General features: G+C 43.9%; 1 long non-coding RNA gene across 1 annotated transcript; it reads left to right on the forward strand.

The window, feature by feature from the left end:
• The first annotated feature begins 272 nt into the window (after positions 1-272).
• LOC144785537 (uncharacterized) lies at positions 273-1,439 on the forward strand. The gene is made up of 4 exons (XR_013601951.1): positions 273-370; positions 467-600; positions 708-808; positions 1,422-1,439. It is a non-coding gene; the product is annotated as an uncharacterized LOC144785537 (long non-coding RNA).
• The last annotated feature ends 5,163 nt before the right edge of the window (positions 1,440-6,602 follow it).

The raw sequence follows: 6,602 nt of genomic DNA on the forward strand, positions 1-6,602 counted from the left end.
CAACTCAAGCCCTAGTATGCTAATCTAGAGGCTTAGACTAGGATCAACCCGATTGGGTAATTTTTGGACGAATCAAACGCGAGATGGAGTATTAAAAGACGGCGCTCTCTGTCACCGGGCATTTCCCGCAGAACCAGAGAAGCAGGCAGTCCATCGCAAAACAACAGGTAAGCGCCAGCATTAGGATAGGATGATAGATTATAACGGGGATTGAACCAAACAGGGTACTTTTTAACCGTCAGACCCTTTTTCTCTCCCTCTCTGATTCTTAGAACCCTATAACACGAGGACATGATGTTAATGCCTCTGGTTCCATAATTTTAACATTGAATATACCCAGAGAAGCGAGCAGTTCTTAGCGGAACATTAGGTAAGCGCATGCAATTTGATGGCCACTCGGACTAGCAATTCCCTAATAACATTGTCTCCAACTTACCCACATTTGATCTTTATACACTTTGTCTAGAGAAACGGAATCTAATCCTGCAAAGGACAAGACTTAGGCGCCTCTGGATTTTAACTATGTAAAGACGACCAGCAATACAGTTTTTTGGCATAACAACTCTGAACTTATCATATGCCTAGGCATTTTACCTACAGGTATGTCCAGCCTTTGTCTACAATACCTACACAACTTTTTACAAAAACGAGATTAAAAATCACTACTTATATCAGTGTAAAACTTATCACATATTTGTGATTTACAGGAGTATGAAATTGGACATATGAGCCAAAGAAACAACTCAATAGAATTGGCTTTCAAAAATTAAATAATATAGAAATACTACGTGAACACACGGACTTCAAGGTAATTGCCCCTTTTTGGTTATATATAATTGAGATAATAGACCTGAGTATTTCAGACTCGTCAATCTGGTATATACCTTCATCTGTCAAAAACCGTGACAAACCTTCCTTCCCACCTTTCTAACAAACTAGATCGAGGTAGAGATTTCTTTAGCTTAGTGGCCAGGTAAAACAGCCCCCCCTTATAGACAACTGTCTAAAGAAACTACAAACAATTAAATACCAGGCCATTCCCTAGAAGAATCTGAGAATAAAGCAGATGGTCAAAAAGTGTGAATAGCCACTCTGTAAGGAATTGTGAACCAAGTAGATTTTTGCAAATGTATGCATGCATGTATTAGGATGGTAGATCTACGGATCAAAATACGGCAAGAGCATTTTTTAAAAAAGTTTTCAAATTGTATGCACCCTGTTCTCTTAGCTTAAAATGTTTCAGCTCAGAATGTTCCATCGAGAGTAGCAAACCTGGTCATATAGAAGCTACTACAACAGTTTATCATCCATATGTATAGCTCTGCAACAGTAGTTAAATGTAAAGCATTTAATTGTATTATGCATGATAAATGTTTATGATTATGCACTCACCAAACCTTACTGTATGTTCACTCCTTTAGGGCAATTATATAGACCCCCTACACCACGACAGAAACCAAAAGGTGTCTTGATAAAGGTGGACAATAATTTGGAAAACTACCGAAACGCGTCGACGCTACACACAGTATAATTCAGGATCTCGACATCTTCGCTGATATATTGTATCACAGTACATATAGCTTAGGTGTATACAATAGAGTCCGAATATACAATAAGTATTGCACACATTTTATGTCTTACTGTTTTTTCTGTCTTTGTGATTCAATCTGGCTGGCCGAAATTGAAACCCCTTTTTATTGTTTTAATATTGTTTTAATTTTGCTGAGTGGACTCCAATCTTTGGGACCACTCTCCTTTTAACATTTGTATGTTTCAATAAATTGTAAGAATTCTTCATATATATTTGTATTGTGGTATTGTTTTTCCTTGACCCCTTGTTGGCCTCTTTTAATCATTCTCACTCAGGGGAATATTTCTAGTTCACTTGCTTCAAATTCCACCTTATGTGGTTACTGTCAAGCCTAATGTTAAATTACCACGCATTCATCAGTATAAAATTTCTAGTGACGGGGAAAGAGCTCTGTTGGCTATTATCTATGATTTGGTTCAGAAGGGTGTGGTTGAGGAAACTAGAGGAAATGTTTGCAATAGTCCTGTTCTACCTGTTCAACTGATTCTTCTCAGCCTCCTGTCTATCGATTTGTAATCGATCTTTGGGAGGTTAACAAGATTGTTGTGCGCCAGTTTCCTGTCGTCCCAGATATCACTGCCTTGCTCACAATGATACCTGCTTCGGCTGCCTGGTTTTCAGTTATCGATCTCAAGAACGCTTTCTTCAGTACTCCTATTGCTGAGGAGAGTAGAGATCTTTTTGGCTTCTCTCTTGGGGGGCGAAGTTTCCGATTTAAATGTGCACCCCAAGGTTATTGTGAGAGTTCCTCCATTTATAATCAGGCTTTGAAATCTCAGCTTGATGCTTTCACTTTGCCCCCAGGTGCCACTCTTATTCAATATGTGGATGATTTATGGATCGCTGCTGATGCAGAGGATGTTTGTAAGGATGTGACTGTTTCGTTGTTGCATTATTTTTCTGATCTACATCACAAGGTGTCACCCTCTAAACTACAATATTGTCGCCAAGAGGTTACCTATTTAGGTCATATCTTGTCAAAGGAGGGAAGGCGATTGACCCCAGAACGTATTCAAACAATCGCACAAATGTCTGTACCATCCACACAAAGGGAGGTGCGTGCCTTTTTGGGCACTACCTCTTATTGTAGGCAGTGGATTCCAAATTTTTCTTTGCTGTCTAAACCTTTGCAGGCCCTTACTTTGAAAGACACACCCCAACCTCTTCCTTGGACTAACGAATGTCAGAAGAGCTTTTCTGACTTAAGTACTGCCTTGTGTTCTGCCCCTGTGTTAGGTACTCCGGATTACAGTAAATCTTTCACACTCTATGTTCATGAAAGAGAGGGTTGTGCGTTGTCAGTTCTAACACAACAATTTGGAGACAAACAGCGGCCATGTGCCTATTTTTCGGCTTCATTAGATCCAGTAGCCAAGGCATTGCCTAGTTGTCTAAGAGCTACAGCAGCAGCAGCGATCTCCATTCGTCAATCTGCTGGATTGGTACTGGATAACACCCTTGTTGTTATGGTACCACATGCAGTGGATACTCTTTTGAACAGAACAAAAACACAGCATCTTACGAGTGCCCGCTTGTCTGGGTATGAGCTGACGCTTTTGGCTAGTCATATACACATCAAGCGATGTATACTTTGAATCCAGCAACATTGTTACCTATTCCAGAAGAGAAAGACACCCAAGAACAACATGATTGTTTTCTCCGTACGGAGGAGGAAACGAAAGGCAGAATAGATTTAAAAGATACACCACTCGTGGACCCGGATGGGATCCTATGGGTGGATGGGTCTTGTTTTAAGCTCCCTAATGGTGAAACAACTGCAGCCTATGCTGTTACCACTTTGCATACAGTTGTAGAGATAGCACGCACTAGGCAGAATTCAGCCCAAGCAGCTGAATTAATAGCTTTGACTAGAGCTTGTGTATTGGCTGAAGGGAAGAGAGTGAAGAGAGTGAATGTGCTCACCGACAGCCAATATGCATTTGGGGTGGCGCATAGTTTTGGTCGCCTTTGGAAAGAAAGAGCATTCTTTACTTCACATGGTACTAAAATACAGCATGGTCAGTTAGTGAATGATCTTTTGGAATCACTTGTTTTGCCGACCCAGATAGCAATTGTGAAGTGTAGTGCACATAAAAGGATCACTGATGATGTGGGTCGCGGGAATGCTTTTGGAGACGAGGTAGCGAAAGAAACAGCGAGAGATGCTACAAGTCGTATGTATGTTGCAGGCCCTGCAAGATGGGTCAGGGAAGGAGGAATGTGTGAGGACACAATAGAAAGTGTGAGAATGATTCAAGAAGAGGCTACAGAGAAGGAATTGAGTAAGTGGAGAGAAAGTACAGGAATGTTGGACGCAACAGGGTGTTGGACGGAATTGTCAGAACACCAGCGTTGGCTGTTACCAGACACATATGTATTGCCTGTAGTTACCATGGCGCATGGTCCTGCCCACATCAGTGTGAAAGGGATATGCAAACTTCTGGCTCCAGTATGGCAGAATGAGGGAATCCCTAAATGTGCGGAAAATATGGTGAAACATTGTATCGTTTGTTTGATGCATAATCCAGGAAAGGGAACCCCAACTCCGGCAGGTCATTTTGCTCCCCCTACGTATCCTTTTGAGGTATTGCAAATCGATTACATTCATATGGAACATTGCAATAACTTAAAGTATGTTCTGGTGGTGGTGTGTGCCTTTTCGAGATGGATAGAGGCCTACCCACTAAAGGATAATACTGCTTTGTCTACTGCCAAAGTCCTCTTGAAGGAATTCTTCCAGAGGTTTGGTTTGCCGCAAATTGTCTGGAGTGACAATGGAAGTGAATTTGTAGGCCAAATTATGCAGAAGGTATGTGCAGGCCTTGGTATTAGGCAGAAATTCCATGCGGCAAACCACCCTCAGTCAGCAGGCTTGTTAGAGTGCTATAATGGCACAAGCTCAAATTGGCAAAGATTCAGGCCAGCACGGGTCTTGCTTGGCCCAATGCTTTACCTTTGGCACTCCTATCTACGAAAACAACTGAACACTCTTGTTTGTGACTCAGCCCATACGAGGTTGTTTTTGGGCACCCAGCTAACGTTTGGGGAGTCCCACGACCTAAAAAGTACTCTGATATTCTGCAAAGGGTACCTTTGCCTTTGCCATTTGACCAGTGGGTCCGCAAGGGTATAAGTGATAGTGAGGGCGAAAGGGTCCCTCGGTTGGTACCTTTCAGTGGTGCATGTCTGGATCGGATGAGATCTGAAAAAGAAGACGACGACGCGTTGCAAGAAGCTGTACCATCACATCTACGACTGAACACAACAAACCCAGAGACTTTGTTTCGGGAGCAAACAGTACCTGACAAGACTCGGTACAACCTAAGACCTAGACTGATTAAGAACAATTGAACTTCTTCCTTTCCTTTTTTTTTTTTTGGTTACACTTTTAAGAGACATTCTTTTTAACTATCCATCAAGTTGCAGGGTCACGGTAGGAGTCTTAGGCTGTGACCTGAGTAGTGACAGTAGGTCTGCAGGACTTGCAGTGTCATAGGAAGGCTAATAACCACAACTAAGTGATCTAGGAAGATTACAGTGTTATGTTATGTTATGTTATATGTGTATTTATTACGCGCACAACTACTCCTGAGTATCCTGGCGCGGAGCAAAACCACAAAGAAGTCAAGAGAAAAACAGCAAAATATAACATTTTTTAGTAAGCTTTATTAAAAAGGTGAGTTTTGAGGAGCTTTTTAAAGCTTCTAAGATCTCTGGTATCCCTGAGGGTGAATGGGAGGGAATTCCAGAGGGTAGCCACTTGGACTGAAAAAGATTGGCCGCCCAATCTGGTTCGCCGGAAGCGAGGGATTATCAACCGGCATTGAGAAGCTGACCTGAGATGTCGACTAGGGACATGGAAAGTCACTCTTTTCCTGAGATAGGTGGGGCCAGTATCATGTAAGGCTCGGTGCGTGAGAATCAGAGCCTTAAATTGAACTCTTTGGGCCACCGGCAACCAGTGGAGTGTGGCCATTTGTTGTCTTATGCTACTGCGTCTGGAGATGCCTAGCAGAAGTCTCGCGGCCGCATTTTGGATGAGCTGCAACTTGTTAACCAAAAAGGAGGGTGAACCCAGATAAAGAGCGTTGGCATAATCCAAGCGGGACAGTATGAGGGCTCTAGCGACCGTTTCTTTGGCCGACTGGGGCAGTAGAGGGAAGAATCGGGCCAAAGATTTAAGGGTCCCAAAGCAGGCACCCGTCAGTCTTTTAACCTGCTCTGAGAACCTCAAATCTTCATTGAACCAAATGCCTAGATTTTTGGCTGGGCCACCTTCAGAGAGGGGACGGGGCAAATCAGGAGGCCAAACTAGTTCAATGAATTGGTTTGGAAATTGGCCATATAGTAGGATCTCCGATTTTCCCTCGTTGCATTTAAGTTTGGCACAGGCCAACTAGGTAAATACGGCCGCCAGGCACTTTTGTGCTGCAGCCGTTTCTAGTGTCGAGTTACCCCAGGTGAACAGGAGCTGGGTGTCATCGGCGTAAGCCATAATTTTTGCACCCAGCTCCTCGGCCAGGTAGATCAGCGGGGTCATATAGATGTTGAAAAGAAGTGGGCTCAATGTTGAGCCCTGTGGGACCCCGGTCTGAACAAGCCTGGCCGAAGAGGAGTACGGGGGCATCCAGACTTGCTGGTAACGGGAGTCCAGGAAAGACTCCAGCCAAGACCACACAGCCCCGGTGAGGCCGATATCAGTAAGGCGGGCCAAGAGGAGTTGGTGAGGAACCGTATCAAAGGGGGCAGAGAGGTCCAATAAAATTAGCGCCGCTCTGCCACCCTTGTCTGTGCACTCCCTAATGGCTTCCACCACCTCCACCAAGGCTGTCTCCGTACTGAAGGAGGCCCTGAAGCCCGACTGGGCTGGGTGAAGTGCCCCAGACTCTTCCACAAAGGCGTTCAACTGAATGAAAAACAACCTTTTCGCAGACTTTCGCCAATGCCGGGAGCAGAGAAATGGGGCGGTAATTGGCTGCGATAAGGGGGTCTGATGCTGATGGCTTCTTCA

This window comes from Lissotriton helveticus, chromosome 10, assembly GCF_964261635.1.
Source record: "Lissotriton helveticus chromosome 10, aLisHel1.1, whole genome shotgun sequence".
Classification (NCBI taxonomy): domain Eukaryota; kingdom Metazoa; phylum Chordata; class Amphibia; order Caudata; family Salamandridae; genus Lissotriton; species Lissotriton helveticus.